The sequence below is a fragment of the Panthera pardus genome, unplaced genomic scaffold (genome assembly GCF_024362965.1).
Source record: "Panthera pardus isolate Hobbes unplaced genomic scaffold, ASM2436296v1 HiC_scaffold_1, whole genome shotgun sequence".
Lineage (NCBI taxonomy): Eukaryota > Metazoa > Chordata > Mammalia > Carnivora > Felidae > Panthera > Panthera pardus.
Genome location: NW_026526654.1, coordinates 60,118,100 through 60,140,471, shown reverse-complemented (window position 1 = coordinate 60,140,471; position 22,372 = coordinate 60,118,100). Strand labels below are relative to the sequence as shown.

The following is a 22,372-nucleotide window of genomic DNA, read 5'->3' as shown; positions in this document are numbered from 1 at the left end:
AAAAAACAAATAATCCAATTTAAAAATGGACAGGTGACATGGACAGACATTTCTTCCAAGAAGACATATAGAAGGCCAACACATACATGAAAATATGCTCAACATCAATCATCTTCAGGAAAATGCAAATCAAAAGCACAATGTGATATTACCCCACACCTGTCAGAATGGCTAAAATCAAAAACATAAGAAACAAGTGTTGGCAGGGATTGGAAAAAAAGTGACCCCTCTTGAATTGTTGGTGGGAATGCAAACTGGTGTGGCCATTGGGGAAAATAAATAATGTTTATTTAAGCATTATTTACAATAGTCAAACTATGGAAGTAGCCCAATATAGTGGTCTATATATACAATGGAATATTATTCAGCCATAAAACAGAATGGAATCTTGCCATTTGGAACAGCATGGATGGATCTAAAGAGTATAATGTTAAGTGAAATATTCAGTCAGAGAAAGACCAATACCATATGACTTCACTCATATGTAGAATTTAAGAAACAAAACAAAGGAGCAAAGGAAACAAAGACACACACAGAAAATCAAGAGAGAACAAACTGATGGTTATCAGAAGGGAGGTGGCTGAGGGGACAGGTGAAATAGGTGATGGGGTTTAAAGAATACACTTATTTTTTAAAAAAGTACATTCATATTAGTGAGCACTGAGTAATTATAGAATTACTGAATCACCTGAAACTAATATAACACTTTTATTTATGTGGGCATTTAAAAATAATGATTTTTTTTAAAGTATTTTTTTTTAACGTTTATTTATTTTTGAGACAGAGAGAGACAGAGAGAGACAGAGCATGAACGGGGGGAGGGTCAGACAGAGAGGGAGACACAGAATCCGAAGCAGGCTCCAGGCTCTGAGCCGTCAGCCCAGAGCCTGATGCGGGGCTTGAACTCACGGACCATGAGATCATGACCTGAGCCGAAGTCGGACGCTTCACCGACCGAGCCACCCAGGCGCCCCCAAAAATAATGATTTTTTTAAAATCTTCATATTCAGGTTTCTCATTTCTGAATCCATTAGTAGATACTGACTGTCATGAATCCCACAGATGCAAACGTAAATTTTTAAAGTTCAGATTATTTTAGTTAAGGATTTGTGAGTTATAGGGATGGAATGATTAGTTGCAAAAGTGAATTCCTTGGAAATTACTTCATATCTATGTAGAGGTCTTCTGAAAACTTATCAGATTTATCATCACCTCAAAGTTTCTTGGGTTCTATGAATTTTCCAAGGTGATTTGCCCCTGAACACTTTTACACTTCATAACTTGAGGCAGGATGTTTGTATCCATTCTGTTTTGTTATGCTCTATTTTTGCTGTCATCTGAAATGCCCTTTGAAAATATATTAAACAGTTTTGGGGAGCCTGGGTGGCTCACTCGGTTGAGCGTCTGTCTTCGGCTCAGGTCATGATCTCGCGGTCCATGAGTTCGAGCCCCGTGTCGGGCTCTGTGCTGACCGCTCAGAGCCTGGAGCCTGTTTCAGGTTCTGTGTCTCCCTCTCTCTCTGACCCTCCCCCGTTCATGCTCTGTCTCTCTCTGTCTCAAAAATAAATAAACATTAAAAAAAAGAAAAAAAGAAAATACATTAAACAGCTTCTTTAACATATATGTTCTAATACAGTGTATGAAATCAATTCACTAATCCACAAATTAAAATAATGCCTAGATATACCTGATGTTATAGTGGAGATCTGTTTTCAAAGATGACCCATTAGCCCATGATTGATTATTAGTGTGGACAAATTTTTCAGATAAATGCACTTGAACTAACCCAGAAAAAAGGGACTTTGATTGCCAAATGGGACAGAGAGGCATCCCGTTTTGAAGGCAGAGCATTGTTGTAAGAAGTAAAACATGGATGTTACCTTAATGAAGGTAAACTGAGGCTACATTTGACACCACAGTTGTGAGGAGTGAGTATGAATATGTGATGTGCCTTCAGAGCTTTCTGAGAATTCTGAGTGTCCAAGAGAAAGAGCAAAACTATGAGGAGCATTAAAGAACATTTGCTGGTTTTTTTTACATTACTGATGTAGAAACTGAAGTAATCAACTTAATGTATCGTCCATATTGTACCAGACTCTGTTATTTATTTTTAAAACTGTGTAAGATCATGTAATGATTTCCTACTTTTAACCATGTTGACAATAGAATTTTGTTTCTCAGATATAATCTTTAAAGATTATACACCTAGCCTTCGAAGTACCTTGTTAAACATATATTGTAGGAGATTGTCCTACATATCAATTTTACCCATCTTTGTCTGATTTGCTCTCCCACGTATTTATTTACATTGCTTTGCACCCTTTGCATTTTACCCATGGGTACTACAGGGATGTCTTGAAGTGTTAACTAACATCTCTAACAGTTTTTGACATTGCATGATCCCTGAGGAAAACTATGGTTGTGTATTCTATGTCTACATTAATTATGACTTTTACTTATGCAAATTTGATAAGTCACTGGAGAGTGGAAATGGTGAGTATGTTGGAGATAAAGTGAAATCCTTTCTAGTTAATTGATTTTTCATTTGCTTTACTGCATTAAGTGGAATTGTGTTAGCAATGAACTTAACTCAGACTGGGTTTTATTCCTTTGATCTATTGCTTCATGAAATCTATCTCTTCCTTTCTTTTCATGTATGGTAAATGCTTACCATTCTGCTTTTTATCCTCTGACCTAAGCTAATTAGTTTCCTTCACCGTCATAACACTATGATAACTCTTATTTCTACCACTCCTCTTTAGAATGATACAAGTATAATGAAGAGTCCTGTGAATTACATTTTAACTGTATAACCACATAAAATGTGAAACTTTTTGAGAAGTGAGTCAAACACATTATGCATGCGATGTGACAGATCTCATCTGTTTCTCATCTTAAAGCTCCTTAGATCTTCTTAGGGACAACATCTTCAACCTATAAAATGATATTTTGAGGAGAGCAGACATTTCAGTGAGTCTAAATTTAAAGTTAGAGGATTATCTCCAAGGTTGATCTATTGGAATTACTTATCTGGACCGAAGTAATTCAAGTAATTCAGGTGTAGTGAAACACTTCTAATTTTAAATTCAGAAGCATTAAGGAGGGAGTTGGATTATTGGCTGTAGCACTTAGTTGATCCTCTTCCTTATCATCCTTGACTTTTAAAGCCTGGCCTTTTTTAAATGTTCTTCAGAAATCCGTGTGCTCACAGCATTTGATTCATTAATTTTGAAAGACTATTATAAAGGCCTTTTAAGTGATAAGTTCAGAGATACCTAAAAACCCAAGTGTGAACATACACAATTAAAAGAAAGAACTCTGTAAAAGTGTCATGATGAATCAGAAGTTCCAAAGTGAATCTTGGGTGAAAGGAGACTGATCATATTTTACATGCAAGTCATTTTTTTTTTTTCAAAGTCTGAATCTTCACTAAATGGATCCTTGGCATTGAAGGTGGGCAGAGGATAAAGAACTTCCTTTGTGTCCATATGCTATAATTGTTTTTACTGTATACATTTGTAAGCCCTTATCTTCTATACTTTTATAAGCCCTTTATTTTTGTTATTATCAAGTGCTAGAAAGGGATAAAGAGAAAACAGATTTTATAGATATCAAGCTAAATGTCTAAGTAAAGCAGGTACCTAATTTTATCACAGAAGCCTAGGCATAAACTAAATTAATTTTCAAGACATTGTTCTTTCTTCCTTCCCTTCCTTCCTTCCCCTCTTGAAAGATATAATATTTTTCAAGAGTAGTAATGAAATTGCTGCTATTAAAATCTCAGTTTTCATCCAATACTCCCTATTGTAGTGTATATATATTTATAATATATATATATCTACAGATGAACACACATATGTAATACATAATTATATATGATCTGCACAAAATACTGTTTCAGATTAAGAACTGTTTATAAGATGAGCTTCTAGTTGCTTAACTAAATTGTATTCCAGCATTGATCTGAACCATTTTCAACTAAGTAGCAATAATGGTTTTATATATTTCAATCTTTTATCACCAAAGATGTCATTTATTTGACTTTATTTTCCAATTATATATAGCTTTTTTGCCATCATGCTGGCACAGCAGAGGTAAAAATCTGCATCACTATGTTGTTTCAAATTTAAACAGTTTTTCCACTCAGCCGGACGGAAACAAACCAGTAACTACTACTTGATCTGGGCCTTGAGACAGAATTAGAATTATTCCAGGGAGAGGAGAGAGAAAGGTAAAGGGCCTTTAAGACTGGGGAAGAGTGTGCAAAAACAGAGAAGGGACAGGGATGGCTACGAAAATTGGACGGCAGTGAGGCGAGAGCCCTGCTGTGAGCAGGGGTAGGGGAGCGGGTATTGGACAAGCTGGGAGATACTCTGCATACATACGCAGGGCCCCCATCAGAGAGAAGTTGAATAGTCAGGCTGAGAAATGGTTAGGTTACTGCATTAAGAGCAAATATTTCTAGGCAAAGAGGAAAGAACAAAGACTTAGAGAAGATCAACAAGAAAAAAAAAAAAAAAGAAGAAGAAACAATTGCCAAGTCTCAGAAGACAAGAAAGAAAAATGGCTAAACACAAAGGAACACAAAGCACATGTTAGAAAAGTGAAGACACACAGGGATTTCACCCTACATGATACAGTTCTGCCATTCACTGCAGGCAAGGCGAATTGACCGTAACATGTTTTTCCTCCAGAAAAACCTGATCAGCCCCACAATCATTTACAAGCCAGGACTGCAGGAACTTCTTATCCATCTTTACCAGCAGATTAGATGAAACCTATCTGCTCTCTTAGAAAGAATATATAAGAGTGAAAGAGGAATTCTAGATAGAAGTCACTAGAGTTATTTTTACTTTCAATCATGTAGACAAATAATTTTACTCTTTTTTTTTCCTGGATGGATAGTTCATTGCTTGCACAGTGGTGGGAGACTGTCTGCATACACAGAGTTTATGAAGCTGTATCTCTCAAATTATGATCTGCAGATCACCTCCGGCAAAATCTCTGGATTCTAGAACCTCTGGATTCTTCTGTTAAGGAATGCTGAATGAAAATCCAGGGCAGGGAACAAAGAAGCTGTATTTTCAGCAAGTACCTTGCACGAATCTGTTGCACACCAAAGTTTGAAATACATGAGTTTAAGGAGCATTTGTCTGGGTAACTTTCCTATCAGCACTCAAACAGCAAATGCTGACAGAGCCAACCTGGCGAAGTTACTTTTCCTTAATGATACTTAAGTTTCTTTTAATTCACAGCTATAGGAAGGCATCAAACACACTAGTGGAGATAAACACACTAGCGGAGATAAAAGTTTACAGTAATTGTGTTTGCTAAACAAACACAGTATACATGCTTGCACAAAACTAAAATAATATGTTGATATAACTATATTTGTTTTCTGATGTTAAGTACCAATGATTTAGACTAGGAGGGTGAAAACTCCAGCAGCTATGATTAGGGTATGCATCCTGAGTGGATTCTCTTTCACTTTTAGCCTGCTGGTTGTCACATCACTGTGTTAGTCTTATTCCTTCTGCTTATGTGTTCTATAACCCAAATGGAGTGCTGCCCATTGTAAATTCCTAATAAAGACTTGCTAAATTAAATTGTGCTTGATTTTCCCCTCTGGTGATGCAAAACAAAGGAACATGCCATCCAGAGTTGTGAAGGAAGGAAAATAGCTTTTCACAGGTATCTAGACTCAAGCCATATCTTATTTAACATCATATTCAGAGCTACTGATAGTCCAGCTAAATCAAAATTTAAAGCCATCCCCCACCTTATTTTCCTTCACTTTTCCCTTATATGTGCTTTTTACCTTTTCTGCCTTTGCTTACACTCTATGACTTCTGCCTGAAATGCCCTTATCCCCCACCCCATAACCTATCCCTTCCTCCTGTTTGCCTGTCTAGATGAAATATTTTCAACCCATGACTGTCCACAATGTGTTACCATTTCCCTCTCATGGCAGTAAAATATACCTTATTTTTCTCATGTTTATGGAGGTATAATTTCTTGTTTATATAAATGTCTCCAAAGGCAGATTCTCTTTGCTTCCCCCTTTGAGCACCTAGGTGTACACAGTAGGTGCTCAATTATACTTACTAAAATTAACAAATTAATATCTAGTTAAGAAAGCCAGCTCTGGGAGGACTGCATAAGGACAGATTCCTTTTTGCATCATTGGCACTGTAAAATTGCTAGAAAAAGTTTGCTCTGACTTGGATGTAGAACCACTCTATCAGTCCTGAAATAGAACTATCTTACACTTACAAAACACTAATGGATGTTTTTGAGATTTTCATTTGTGCATAGTACCACGGTTACCAGGTAAACACACAAAGTGTGGAGAGAAATTCAATTATTTCTTTGTGACTCACTGACATTCCACCTAAGTGAACTCTTGTCAATTTGTTTTAATTATTCTTTCTGGAAGTTTTAGAGACAGTTAAGAAAAGGAGTTATAATGCCTAGAAGTCTATAAAAATAAAAAAAAAATTAACAATGGACTATAAGATTTTATGACAAGGATGGAACGTGAGATAGGAAGGACATGCTATGTATTTAAATGCATTTGAATCCATTGTCAGAGCCCCTGCATGAGATACACTCAGTGTATGGATAGGCATTAAAATGAGTGAGAGACTGAGGTTCAGTGAAGCTCAACCAAGTATTCCAAATGACTCTGGGAAAGAAAAAAATAAGCCCAGAACTTTGAATACTTCTTTGAAAACATAAATTTTGAAAGAATACATTTCTGAGAATATTTCAGTCTTATGTCTAATATATTATCCTGAAGAATAGTCTCCTCTCTTGCCTAAAAGCCAAAGACTAAATAGTAATTTATTCCCTGAGGTAGTGGATGTTGAGGCTTTGTATTATGGGACTAAAATTTACCAGAGATAAAATAGAGTTATTCACTAGAATTTTTTTCTCAGGATCTGTTCTATTATACACTACCCTATCCCCCTAATTCATATTATGACACTGAAAAATACCAGGTCGTCAAACTTAGCTATAAATTACTTCACACCCATAGAAGCATAGGCATTCCAGAAAGTAAATTAATTTTTCACTTTTAGTTTCAGATTACTGACTTTTGGTAAAAGGGTTATGCTAATTTTTCTGGTCGAGTGTCAATTGATGAGTCCCATAGGGCACAGTTAAAATGCTACAAAGATCACTTTTCTTTATCAAATATCTTTAGGCAATTGTGAAACCAAATGAATAGATTTATCCTACCCCACCCCCAAAATAATGGGGAAAAAAAGAGAAAACAAAAATCTTCAAAAATTTTTACCTTATTACTGCATAATAGCTGTATGACTATATATTTAGCCTCTATTTTATTTTGGGTATGTTTTTTTTTTGTTTGTTTGTTTTTTTTAATTTTTTTTTTTTCAACTTTTTTTTTTTTTATTTATTTTTGGGACAGAGAGAGACAGAGCATGAACGGGGGAGGGGCAGAGAGAGAGGGAGACACAGAATCGGAAACAGGCTCCAGGCTCCGAGCCATCAGCCCAGAGCCCGACGCGGGGCTCGAACTCACGGACCGCGAGATCGTGACCTGGCTGAAGTCGGACGCTTAACCGACTGCGCCACCCAGGCGCCCCTATGTTTTATTGAAATATGCAAAACATTAAGCAATTTTAAACCTGTACAAAAGTAATATAATAAAATGGAAGCTATCCTTTCATGTCACCCTTTGGAAAGGAAGTTAGGAAGCTGTTATACATATTTTCTCTGAATCTGCCTTGAAATATGCATAAATTCACATGACATTTTGGTAAATGTATTTCCCTAAGAAGATTCCATGCATTTCAGGAAGTGTATAATTTGGCAATTACTAAAGAAATTATTCATTTCTCATGTATAAAAAATAAATAGTTGCATTAAATACATGTAACCTGTCAGAATATGACTTATGGTTGCCTCCAGCAATAGCAATGTATGTGCTCTGCTCATTCAATTTAATAATACATTTTCAATAATAAATAAATTAGGTCATAAATTTGTGTTATGTGCTGGAACCTAGAAATAACTCTCCTCTCCCTCCCCTCTTTCCCTCACCACCTCCCCATAATTTCTCTCTCATCTCTCTACATCTTTCTCTCTCTCTCTCTAACACCCATTACTCCACAGGTAAATGTCTTTTGAAAAAAGTAAAACAAGTATTATGCCAACAGAAAAATAAATAGTCCAAAAGGAAAATGGGCAATAATGAATATGATCAACAATTCTTAAGAACTCTTCCTTATAATTTTATTGACTTTTACATCTCTAACCCTCTTTTATACTAATAGATCCCTCTGAGGATCTAGAACATTCCTTCAACAATTCAGCATCAGTGGAAATCAAGGTCTATTGAGGTCACATGATTGCACAGTCCATAGCAAGTAGTAATTCCTGTTTGGTGAATAAGGCCGTTGGTGTTAAAAAGCAGAAGAAACCTTTGGTGGGGAAAAGGCTACAGCTACCAAGAAACCAGCCACTGGGAAGAAGCCTACAGAAAAGAAACCCACCACAGAAGAAAAGTAGCCACTGAATAAACTTAAATTTGTTTATTCCATAAATGTCAATCATTTTGAACAGCTAGTTTTGAATAAAGCCCTGATCAAAGGCAGCGAGAAACATGAAATAAAAGGAAGTAGTAATTAGCAGCATATTTAGTTTGAGGATAGTTTTCTTGACTTCAGTTCCATATTCTTTCTATGGAACAAATAAGTAGATAATATTGGAATGCTAATTCTCTCATTTAATTGAGTTAGCTTCATGGCTTGTCCTTTATATATTGTTTTAAATTCTTTTTCTTTGCTTTTTTCCTAATACAGAAATTTCAGCAGTGAAAAGGGGTGCTCTTGCTTTGGTCTCAAAGACACAGTTGTGTCTCATGGGTTAAACTGCACCTGGTGTTAAATGCCAAGGTGATGTATGAAAAGGGAGTAACAGAAAATTAAGACCCAGAGGCTAAGAAAACAGGACCAATGCAGGTAATACTACAGATTTTTTTTTTTTAAGCAATGAAGCAGGACAAGCAAAGTAAACTCAGATCTTGAAATATACAGTGTAGCTCTTAGCTGAGAGTTTTTATATATATATTTTTAAAGTTTATTTTTGAGAGAGAGAGAGAGAGAGCGCACGCGCGTGCACATGAATGGGGGAGGGGCAGAGAGAAAGGGAGAGAGAATCCCAAGCACGCTCCACGCTGTCAGCACAGAGCCTGTCGCAGGGCTCAAACTCACAAACCTTGAGATCATGACCTGAATCAAACCCAAGAGTCACACGTTTAACTGGCTGCACCATCCAGGCACCCCTGAGATTTTTTTTAAGTAGGGGTTAAAACTTGACATTTTTTGTAAATTACAAGCATGGGGTGTGTAAAGGGAGTGGGGATAGGGACCTGCTATGGTCAGTGGTTGCAAGTTTCATGTGTTCTTAAGGTGAAATCATCATTGCTAAGGTCTTTAGGCTATAAATGTACTTGTTTATAAAGGAAGTATTTGGGATTTTGTAAGGTGCATGGTAGTTTATGAAGGGCACAGCATAATAAAAACAGCATAAGTTAGAATTAGATAAATAGGAGCCTTAACCCCAGCTTTACCAATGATTAGCTATGTGTTCTCAGAAAGCTGAGATTCAAATTTTCAACTAGTAACATGATGAAGAGCTGTTATAATATTTAAATAAAATAAAGCATGCAGGTGCTAACTAAATATTTACTGAGTATTCTTATCTTGTTCCTTGCAGATCCAACCTTGCTTCTCTACCTTGCACTTCATTGATACTCTATTGACACTGTTGAATTACTCTTGTTTTCTGGTATATTTTGGATTCAGACAATGAAAGTTATCCACAGGAGAAGGGAAAGTGAGAGAAAAAATTGACATACGATTTCATTCCTCAGGTCTCTTCCTATGAGGTTGGTGGGGACCACCTTTCTGTACCAAAGGAGGACCAGGATGTCCCTGTAGATGTCCCTCTCCCACCCCATGGTTTCCACTCCTGCTGGGTTCTGCTAAATAAATCCTCCTTCACCTAACCCATTCAGACCTAGGGTAATAGTGCCTTTCCTGCTGTGATTATCTCCAGAGTGTCACATCATTACTTGTTGACTTCCTTCAAACCCCTCACACCTTTGCAAAGAGTCCTTTTATTAAACTCTCCTCAAACGCCCTTTTTTGATATGCCATCTGTTCTCCAGCCAGGACACCAGTGGAATAGTTATTATCGTTATTATCATTATTACAGAGTGGTCTCTCTGAATGCCATGCCAACTGCTCTTATGAAGGCGATTCATAGTAACTGCCTTGATAATTTTGACAGCTAACAAGTGACACATGGAAATGCAGAACTGTCAATCTTGTGATTAATTATCCAAAGTGTCAGACATCATAAAGGGACTCAAAAGTGTTCATGTCTATTGAAAAGTGAACTAATTTACTAATTATATATATGTACATTTGGTTGTATATTGTTGAAAATTGCACAAACGTGTATCTATCAAATTATATAATTGTAAATATAAAACTAAGACAAAAATAGGTTTTATCTTTTGCATTATGAGAATTATGAAATATATGTCTTCCAGAGAGTGGCTGGGATGGGGACCGGTGAGAGAGAGGCCTCTGCCTTCAGTTCTGGGGAGGCAGGACACAGTGATCACGGCTGTGAACTAGCTTGTCCTGCCCTGACAGGTGGCTCTTACTCCAAAGGCGGACATGCTGTGGGGATTGGTTTCACTGGGATAAACAGCAGCAAGCAAAGTCTATTCCACTGCATGAAAAAAAATAAAAGATCTTAAAGATTGGGCTTAATGAATTTAAAATATTGGCAAAAGATGGGGCACCTGGGTGGCTCAATCGGTAAGCATACGACCTCAGCTCACATCATGATCTCACAGTTCATGAGTTCGAGCCACCTGTTGGGCTCTGTGCTGACAGCTCAGAACCTGGAGCATCAGAGTCTGTGTCTCTGCCCCTCCCCTGCTTGCGCACATACTCTCTCTCTCAAAAATAAACATTTAAAGAAAAATTTAATATATACATCCAAAAGATACAAAATAGAATAAATATATTAATATATATTATATACATATATAATATACATATACATATTAATATATGTCATATATATTAACATATATATATTAATATATATGCAAAAGATGCAAAATAGAATAGGACCAAAACAGGTTTTTAATTTAGAATGCTACAAACCACATCAGTTAAATAATTTTAGTAGCCTAACTTTTAGAAATCACACACTGGCTGACATTTTTTAGTCACTTCCTCTGAAGCAATTTAATACATATCAGAGAATATCAGCTTATTCACTTCTACAAAGCCAGAGCAAAATAAATTAGGGGAGAGATTCTCCTCCTAGTAAATACTGAGAAGATGAGCATTCATTTTCTGGATGTTTCCTATCAGTGAGATTTCCAATAACCCATAGTTTCAGGCAATTCGCTCCTTCTACCTCATTTGGTTGACCCAGGCATTGGGATTGATTGCCACAGGTTTATTATAGCTACAACTAATGGCTTGTAGATTCTTTTATAATCAAACCTTGCTTGAAATGTCTATTAAAGTTTGCCCCAGGAATCAGAATGTCAGAGTACCTGGGACAAATGACTTTCTCCAAGTCAGGTGTAAAAACACTTCCTAACAAGGTAGCATAGCAGTTGTTTATTTTAGAACTTATGAAAATTAAGAAAAACAAACCAAAACTGAAAAATGTTTATTAGTGTTTTAAATAATAAGTAATAAGGAAGATTTGGGGACATCTCTAGAGGTAAAATGTATTTTACTGGCCATTTGGAACACGATGGAGAATATAAACTAAGGACATGTTGCTGCTTTTCACTTAGAATGTTGGCTGTGGTTTTGCCATCAATGCACACAGACAGCAGAGATATCAGTCTAACAATCTTAAACTTCATTCAAATGTGGACCTTTTAAAATCATTTGAACTTTGTGTTTTTTTTTAAGAATGAACATCTTATGGCTTCAAATACCAAGGGTGAAGACAATAAATTGAACCCAATTATCTGGGTCTTATCATGGAGCCAGAATTTGTTCTCTGATGATATTTTTAAATAATTATTTCTTTGTTGTGCCTATAATTTGTTTCTTATAACTTGCACTGACATAATTACTTCAAAATGTATAAAAACTAATTTATTTTCCCAATACATAAGTTGAATATATCTTAATGCATAGTAAAAGCAATTATATAAGTGAGGTCTTTGTACGTTTTAAACAGGAATAAAAAGGAAAGGAATACCAAAAAGTCTCAAACTGACTGTTGAGCAGGGAGAATTACATAAGGATGAGAAATTCAATTTGGAAAATATTTACTGATATAGAACCTAACACGTGGTTATTATTGAGGGTGATGATGTACTTGTCCAACTTAACATGTAATTATAATTGACTTACCAACAGAAAATTGTAACAAATTCTCATCTCTGTGCACAGAGAGTCTGAAACCTACTTCTTAGGTTTAATTCAGGAGATTTCATTAATATAGTTAACATAACCAAATATTTTGACACATACGTATTTAAAACTACCATATATTCAAGTATATCTCATTAGATTTTTGTGTATCTAAGAGTATTTGGAAAAAATTACAGTGTGAATATAATTAAAATCTTAAACTAAGAAATAATGACATCACAAGAGAACTAAGATCAAAATGTTGAACCATATTGTTCATGGCTTAACATCCTACATCCAAATATTTCTCAATGTGTCTGGTGCTTTGACTAGTGCTTTAAAAAGCTAGTTTGCATAAATATTCAAGAGTTACAAGAAGAGCATTTCTTTACCTCAAAAGGTCTCATACTTAAAGGATTATCTCTTTGATTAAACTCAAACTAGAAATCAATGCAAAGAAAGAATTAAAAGCTCCCAAGCTTTCAGAATGCTTTGAATATGGGTAAATGTATGAAGCAGGAAGAAGCAGGACAGTTACATTAATTATAAACAAAGGTGCAGCTTTATTCCTGTGACTGTACAAAATTGTAGTATTTTCAGAAGGGGATATTAAAAAACTGAAATTATGAAAGCTTTACTGTAACAACCAGTCTTTATCCTACAATGACATGTTTTCTACTTAGTTGTATTTCTGCTTGCACACTTGATTTTATTTGATCATTCTGACATGAAAACACCATTCCACCTTAGGGTTGTCTGGGTGACTTAGTTGAGTGCCTGACTCTTGATTTTGGCTCAGGTCATGATCTCAGGGTCATGAGATCAAGCCTTGGATCCACTCCACACTAGGCATGGAGTCTGCTTAAGATTCTCTCTCTCTTTCTCTCTCCCTCTCCCCCTTTCCTCCACTAGCATGTGTGGTCTCTCTCTCTTTCTCAAAAGACAAAATAAAACAAACACAAAAATCCCTGCATCTTAGTAAAATATATATATTTCCTGTTATCTTTTAGTCATTTGTTATTTTAGTCTTGATGGGTTTAAGATTTTATTTGATTAGATTTGTTTTTTGATAACTTGCCATCTGTGATTATTTGAAATCAATGTGAAAATGAAAGTATGAAAGTGATTGTTGTTGTTGTTAATTGTTTTTAGTCCCTGCTCATGCCTTAGTGCCATTTTTGGAAGAGTAACTGGGGCAACAGAAAAGAAAATGAGGAACAAATATAATATGAATAATACATGGTTATCAAATGTCTTATACATCAAAATTCATTTGTTTAATCAATATAAAATTACATTACCAAATTGTATTTAGTTATGAGCATATGGTAAAAATTAGCAATAGTTTTTTAATAAATGTTTTGAATTGCCTGAGGCTGCTTTGATCTTCAAAACTATCATGGTCATCTTTAATAGGTGTTCTGAAGTTCATGTGATTGATTTCCTAACACTCATTGTGTACCCATAAATCTTACATTCCTTTCTAGGAGGAGAATAGAGAACCCTTGCATATCACAGAACAGGAATCAGACCTCTTGCACAAACCTTTCAAGTACTTAAAGCTGTAAATAGGCACCACTAAATCTACATTGATTCAGGAAATGGTTCAGGCCACTGCACCCCCTCACTGATCAATGACCCCCTGTCCCTTTAAAAACCTCTTGGCTAGGCAGAAAGCACAGAGTTGGCTTTTGGACAAGAATCTGCCTTCTCCCCAGGTGGCCCAGGCTGCTGAATAAAGCTCATACTCCTTTCCAATCAACAGTCATCCCCTGACAAATGGCCTTTTGAGCAATGGGCAGCCGAACTTGGGATTTGGTAACAACTTTTGGGAAGCCAACTAGGAGCCAATGCTCCTGTGGCATCCAGTTCCCCCTGGGAACTCCAAAGCAGCGCAGTTGTCTAGGGCAGCACTCCAGGGCTTACTTGTTCATTTCCTGAGCTAGTAACTTGGATTACTGGAGGGGGTTAGCTGCTCAGGTTTAGTTGGTTTCAGGGAGAGAATCTGAAGAATCTGTCCCTGCAACTGCAGAGGCTTCTTTTGTCTTGGGGAAATTCCGTGTTGATTCCTAACACTTGCTCTTTGACTTGAATGGAAAGGGAAAGAGCATCTGGGGCAAGCTAACAAGCTTTTGGACTGGGTAGGTTTGTTGAAAGTGCACATCAACATGGTTTCTCTTTTGTGAAGAGCTAGGAACTTTTGTTTTCATTGTCTGTGCTTTCCCATTCTGGAAGTGGCACAACAGTTGGGAGAAACTAAGAATTTGAATAATGGTCAATTGGTCAATTCCTTTGTGATTTGGGGCAGCTATGTCTTTGGTGTGTGTGTGTGTGTGTGTGTGTGTGTGTGTGTGTGTGTGTGTGTGTGTATCATCTTTGGTGTAATGGGGGTTCTATCTCTATCCCGCCGACATTGAGCCAAATTTTGAATAAAAGGAAGGAGTATAGTCAGGAATCTACGACTAAGCAAAAGCTGATTTTCTATTCTAATACTGCCTGACCAATGTACTTTCTAGAAGCAGATGAGAGATGGCCCCTAAATGGATCTTTAAACCATTACACCATTTTACAACTAGGGATATTTTGTCAAAGAGCAAGAAAGGATAATTAGATACCCTATGTTCAGGCTGCTTGTCTTTACATAGTAAAGATGCTGCCCAGGAAAAAAAGTGAATTAATGGTGCAGAGACAAGGGAAAAAACCAAATTTTTTTCCTGATGATGCTGTATAGAATATAGGAATATAGAAATGAAAAATAGAAGGGATAGGAAGAATATGTGGCAAATCTAACCCCACTGCCCCCTCTGCAGGAGCTCTTACCTCCACCTTCTCCTCCTCACCATTCTAAGGGGTGGAACAAAGGAATCCTGGAACAGTCTCTTCCTTTAAGACCTGGCAGGGCACCCAATTTGGACAGGAAGTACCCCACTATGGGTAGTGGGCAATATCCTTAAGGCAATACCCAGTCGAGGGCATTGGTGCTCAAGGACAGCCTCTCAGATGTTATTGGACATATATTCCTTTTACAACTTCAGACTTCATGAGTTATAAAAATGCCAATCCCCCCTTATAGTGAGACCCCCCCCCCCAAAAAAAATGGTAGAACTCTTTTTGAGCACTTTTGCAGCTCATCAGGTCAGCTTGGGCAGATATCCAAGCTTCAGTGAATACCATATTAACTTCGGATGAAAGATGAAAGATGGCTAGTATTAGTCAATGAAATGAGGAAGCCCAGCACCCCCATCATGAGGATCCAGCCGAGACCCCGCACCTGCCTTCGCATTGGTTGAGCCCAATTGGGACCCAAACCAAGGGGGTTTGCCTGGACCTGAGCATTATCAGCAGTACATCTTGGCAGGTTTAAGTAAAGGTCTCCCAAGCAGTGCAGTTTCAGTAAGATTCAAGAATTGAGAGATGCAACAGAAAGTCTGGCTTGGTTAGAAAAGATTTACCTAATTTATCAGAAACGTACAGATATATCATCAGAGGCCCCAGAAAATATCCACATGGTAAACATGACATTCATAGGGCACAGCATGCCTGATATAAGGAGAAAGCTCCAAAAGGAGAAAAAGGTAGTAGGAATGGAACCATCACAGCTAGTTGATGTAGCCTATGAAGTATTTATTGCATGAGAAGTAAAAGGGCTCACCAGGCCACAGTCAATGGAAAGAGTGGAAGGCAGGGATGGGAAAAAGAAAAGTAAGTGACCTCTAGGAAGTAAGAAAGGAGCTATTGGTCAGAATCAGTGCCACTACTGCAAAAAGGGAGGGCACAGAAAGGGGATTGCCTGAAATTGAAAGGAAAATAAAGGCAGGGAGGAGGGACAAGGTATAAATAAATGGTGATGGAAGGAGAGGAAGATGACAAATTAAGAGGCTCCCTACCATCTCGCTGATTCAGTTACCATTTCCCCACAGGAGCCCTGGGTACAATTTCCACTGAGGAATCAGCTGATGGACTTCTTAGTGGACACAGGGGCCATGTACAGCATCTTGAATACTAAATTGATACAAAACACCCAGAAGGCAGTCTCTGTAGTTGAGGGTCTCAGGTCAAGAACAACAAAGACCTTTCCTACAATGACTAGAATGCAAGTTTGGTGATTTTTCTTTGAGACATCATTTTCCTTATATGCCAGAATGTCTGATCTTACTGGGCAATTCTTGATTTGTAAACTAAACGCTCAGGTAACTCTCTCCAAAGAAACAAGCACCTACAAATAAAGGTACCTCCGGGTAAAGTGCTCCCATTACAAGCTGTTCTAACTCAGGTTAAGACACCAGAAGCAGACCCATTCCCTCCTGAAATCAATAAACAAGTAAAGTGATTTGGGCAGATAGAGTGGTAGGGAGGGCAAAAGATGTGACACCTGTATGAACAGACTTGAAAGAGGAGATTTACCATCCCTAGGAAAAGGCAGTACCCTTTAAAAAAAGGAAGTTCTAGAAGATATACAGGCCAACTTGCAGAAGTTCTTGAAATATGGCTTAATTTGAGCTTGAAGGCCATATGATAAATACAACCATTCTTCCAAAAAAAAAAAAATACTCATGAGTACCATTTTGTACAAGATTTATGGGCCATTAATTAAGCCATACAAGATATACCTGACTTTGTCCAATCCATACACACTAACTGTAATAGTTGGTGATTATGAATGGTTGATTGTACTAGATCTAAAGGAAGCCTATTTCTGAATTCCGACAGAGAAGGCCCAACTGTTGTTTGCTTTTGAATGCTAGGACCCTTAGAAATCAGAACCACCTCCTGAAACTATTGGATGGTGTTACCATAAGGATTTAAAAATCACCCCTGCCCCACTATTTTTGGTGAAATCTTAGCAAAGGATTTGAGGATGATAAAATTAGCTGATGGGATTTTATTACATGTATATCATTTGTTAGTTGATACCCCCACTTATGAAGTTTGTCTAGACAATACTATTCTGGTTTTAAATCATTTGGCAGACTGCAAATATAAAATGCATACAAGGCCCAAATTTGTAAATAAGAGATTGTTTATCTTGGCTTTCAGCTGTGTCAGGGACAATGTATCCTCACTGATGGGGTGGGGGGTGGGGGGAAGAAACAGTTTTAGCTCTACAAACCCCCAGAAATCAGTGACAACTCTATGAGTTTGGGGGAATCACTGGTTTCTGTCAGATCTGAATTTCAAATTATGGTTTGATAGTCAAGCTTTATGTGAAGCTCTAAGAGAATTGGATTCAGACCCTTGAACTGGACTATGGAATATCAATTGGCATTTGAGACAATAAAGGAAAAATTGGCAAACGCCCCAGTTCTAGGATTACCAAACCCTAGAAAGCCCTTTAAGCTATACATACATGAAAGCAAGGTCACAGATTAGGGGTCCTCATACACATTCTTGAGGATAGTCCACAGCCAGTGGCCTATTTCTCTGAGTGATTAGAACCCACAGCCAAAGGATAGCTCCCCTATTGGAGGGCTGTTGCAGCTATTTGTGACATACTACAGGAGGCAGAAATGTTAACGCTTGGGCAAGAGATAATGGTGTATGCGCCTTACCAAATATTAACCCTTTTAGAACAGAAACAGGATATTGGCTAATAGCTACAAGAATGAGTGGATAGCAAGCTATATCGTTAGACAATCCAAATGTGACTTTATAGCAACAACAGCATTGAATCCAGCAACTTTGCCACCTGATAACTTGAACACCACCTCAAGTAAGAATGAATGTGTTAAGATCATTGATGCAGTATATTCTAGCCAGTCAGACCTCCTCCATCAACCACTGCCGGCACCAGATTATGGGTTATTTACAGATGGTAATAGTGTCATGGACAATGGCAAGCAATGATCTGGATATGTAGTGGTCACACTGGTTCAGATAATAAAAGCACATGCTTTTCCCCCAACTACCTCCTCACAAAAGACAGAACTGATTGTTCTAACATGGGCCCTGGAGTTATCACAAGTGGAAAAGGTAAATATTTATACCAACTCAAAATATGCTTTTGTGATAACTCATGCACACCAGATAATTTGGAAAGAGAGGGGTTTATTGATCTTCCCCAACAATGACATTAAATATTCCCAAGAAATCCTGTGATTATTAGAAGCTATCTATCTTCCTGCTGATATAGTGATTATGCATTACCCAGGGTACCAGAAGGGGGATTCTCAAATAGCAAGAGGTAACTGGTTAGCAGATGCAACAGCCAAAATAGTGGCCAAAAACTCACACTCGAGAGATCCTTGAGTGGATCTCTCTGCCTTTAAACCCCAGTACAGGAAATAAGATGAAGAGAGAACGCACACAAAAATGGGGCTTTACTCAAACAGACCCCACTGCTTCCTGGAAAATAACTCCCATTGGATAATACTATTACCTGAATAGATAGTATTACCTATGCCCTGATAGTGAATCTAGTCCTAAAGCATCTGCATGAAGGATCACACTATGGGAAGGATGCTTTAATGGATTTTATTAGGCCTCATTTGAAGGAGACTTATCTATAGAAAATGGCCCACACAGGCACCCAGAGATGTACTGTACATGCAAAGAATAATCCAAACAATGAGAGACACTTACCAGGTCAAGGGATACAATATAAATTGGAATGTCCTTTTGAGGATTAGCAGATAGGCTTTACCCACATTCCTAGGACTACTTGGAACTGTAAATATTTACTAGTATATGTAGGTATCTTTTTGGGATGGTTTTAAGTGTTTCCCACCTAAACAGAAAAAAGTCCAGATATTGTAAGACTCTTGCTAAAGGAAATTATTCCTAGATTTGGTTTATCCAGCACTATTCAGAGTGATAATTTCTATGTGAGGTGGTATATAAAGTAAATGCTGCTTTACAGATCATCCAGAAATTGCATCCTTCATGGAGACCTCAATCAACAGGAAAAATGGGGGAAAGATGAATCATACATTGAAAAAGACTTTGACTAAAAGCTGTCAAGAAACTAACCTGAAATGGGATAAGATTGTACTGATTTCCCTTCTCTGCATTAGGATTGCCCCCAAAAGTGGGCTAAAATTAAGCCCTTTGAGATTGTATTTGAGAGACCCTTTTAAACCTAGGCTCTAGGGACAGCACCCTTAGACTTAGAAAATGAAAGTAAGATTAAACAGTATGTACAACATTTGAGTCAGGTATTAACTGTTTGCACAAGTTTGTCCTCTCCAGGTCTATGTATGCTTCAGATGAGCCACTTCATCCTTTTATGCCTGGAGACAGAGTACTATTATAAAAGACCTGTAAAAATCAAGAGCCTGATCAAAATTTGGCTGAGAAATGGATGGGGTGTTATGATGTTTGACTAACCATCATACCTCTCTAAAATTTTCAGGTATCAGCCACAGATACACTATACCAGAATGAGGAGGGTTCTAGCTACAGATGACAAAGAAGCCACTGAAAGTCCCTGCTGGGAAAGCCATCCTATTCAAGATTTAAAAGACCTCTTTAGGAAAGGAAACCTATGACAACTATGTTCATTCTGTGGCCCATATTAATGACGTCTTCTCTCTCCCTAGGTTGGAAAGACAATGCACTCGTACAGGTAACTCCGAATTTGGCTATAGTACATGTTCTACTGATTGCTGGATAGGTCATCCAAAAGCTCAGTGGATGCTGGACCATGGAGACCTCTTGGCCCACCCTATTTATAACACCTGAAGGCAACTGATTTCCAATTACAAAGGCCCAAATACTAATGTATAGGCTTAGAATAGTTAGATTCTTCCAAAATGATCATGAGGCACCCAGTGTGTTATGGTCCCTCCAATTACTGAACTAAAAGAGTTAATCTTCAAAGGACAGAGCAGGCATATATTCCTCAATTAGATATCATGTGAAACCACCTCCCAAAAGGGAGCAACTCCCTACGTGTAAATGATAGTCTGTTTTCTTTCTGGCTATGGACAATATCCATAGCCAAGTTCAGGTGGGCAGGAATTGGATGGAATTAGCTGCTCTATTACTGAGCTGATTCTAAGACCTGAGGAGGTCTCCACATTTTGTCTTTGTGCTCTATTTGGGTTTGTCTTTATTTGCAAATTAGTCATGGCCACAGACCATATTACAAAGTTTTTTAACCCCAAATGGTGTCGTCTGGCCACCCTGGTGATCCCCTTCTCCCTTCATCCTGCTAACAAAACCAAACATTGAGCCACCTCCCTAAAATTATTTCCCAGACCGACTTGTGATCTTCCAGGCAATATCCCTGATGGGATGAATGTTTCTTTCATTATATGTTGCTGTGGTGGGAGGGCTGCTGCCCAATAACATGTGCTTTGCAGTCTGTCTCAAACTCTCCACCACTGGGGATAATACAACTGCCAAATATTTGGCTAACTCACAGAAATCAGTAGAATCTCTTGCTAAAGTTGTCCTGGATAACCGTATGGCTCCTAACTGAGCAAGAGGGAGTTTGTGTTGTTGTTAATTTGTCTTGCTGCACATATATCAATACCTCCTCAGAGGTAGAAACCGGTATTGATAAAATCAGACAGCAAGCCACTTAGTTACAGCAAACCCTATATTTCTACCTGCTCTGTTCCAGGGAGGATATGATTGGTTCACAAACCTCTTCTCCTAGATACCATCAGGATTTAAGTCCACATTACAAGGCATTCTAAAATTAGGACTCACCCTGATGTTAGCGGTACTATGTGTATACCTAAGACTTAAGCTCACTACATTGTGTATATAAAAAACTTCAAGCAAGCCACATCAGCAGTCATAAATTAATGCTTCAAATCCACATTAACGTATTCCATCCCAAGGTCCTGAATATACCCTTTATCAACCTGAAGAAGCTACAGAAGGTGAGTCTTCTCCCTCAATACCATAAATATGGAATAAAATTAACAGTGGGGAATTAAGGCCACCTTGATCTTTGTAACTAACATGGTGATCTTTCATATGTGTTCTTAAGTTCATGTGATTGACTTCCTGACCCTCATTGTGTATCTATAAATCTTACATTCCTTTCTAGGAGGAGAACAGAAAGCCCTCATACATCACTGAACAGGAATCAGACCTCTTGTACAAACATCAAGCACCTCTGAAAATAAGCACCACTAAATCTCATGGAATCAGGAAACGTTTCAGGCTACTGCACCCCCTCACTGATCAATGACACTCTGTCCCTTTAAAACCCTCTTGGCTAGGCAGAAACACAGAGTTGGCTTTTGGACAAGAGTCTGCCTTCTCCCCAGCTGGCTGGCCTCCTGAATAAAGCTCATATTCCTTGCCAACCAACAGCCATCTCTTGAGTATTGGCCTTTTGACCAATGGGCAGCTGAACATGGGATTTGGTAACATGCCCTTCTCATAGTTGGAGACCACTGAATTAAAAGTTATCAGAAAAAAAATCCTCTTCTCCTATACCTTCTCAATCTTTATATCTCTTTCTTTATATTTATTTGAGAAGCCTTGAATTCTTGAGGACTAAGAAGTCTTCCTTGTTTTCATTTGAATTTTGATACAAATAACTTTGTTCCAAAGAACATCAAAATAGATAGCTTACCAGGGGTGCCTGGATGGCTTAGTCAGTTAAGCATCCAACTTCAGCTCAGGTCATGATCTCATGGTTGATGAGTTCAAGTCCCGTGTTGGGCTCTGTGCTGACAAATCAGAGCCCCGAACTTGCTTCAGATTCTGTGTGTCCCTCTCTGTCTGCCCCCTCTCCTCCTGTCTCTCTGCCTCTCAAAAGTAAATAAACTTTAAAAAAATAGTTTAGCAGACATTAATATTCATGCCCTATTAAAATAATGTTTTATGTAATATTTTGTAGTATTTATAGATGGACTATCTATGAATAGTCCTTCTTGAAATGGTTTTATACTTTAAATAATATAAAATTAATTAATGCTTTATATATTTAAATAGTCATACAATAGGTAGAAATGTTGAATGACTAAATTAAAGGA

The 22,372-nt window shown here is 37.6% G+C and overlaps 1 long non-coding RNA gene across 1 annotated transcript; it reads left to right on the top strand.

Moving 5' to 3' along the window:
• Positions 1 to 3,334: 3,334 nt before the first annotated feature.
• LOC109265857 (uncharacterized) lies at positions 3,335 to 21,774 on the top strand. The gene is made up of 4 exons (XR_002079383.2): positions 3,335 to 3,453; positions 8,832 to 8,990; positions 19,786 to 19,998; positions 21,436 to 21,774. It is a non-coding gene; the product is annotated as an uncharacterized LOC109265857 (long non-coding RNA).
• Positions 21,775 to 22,372: the final 598 nt, after the last annotated feature.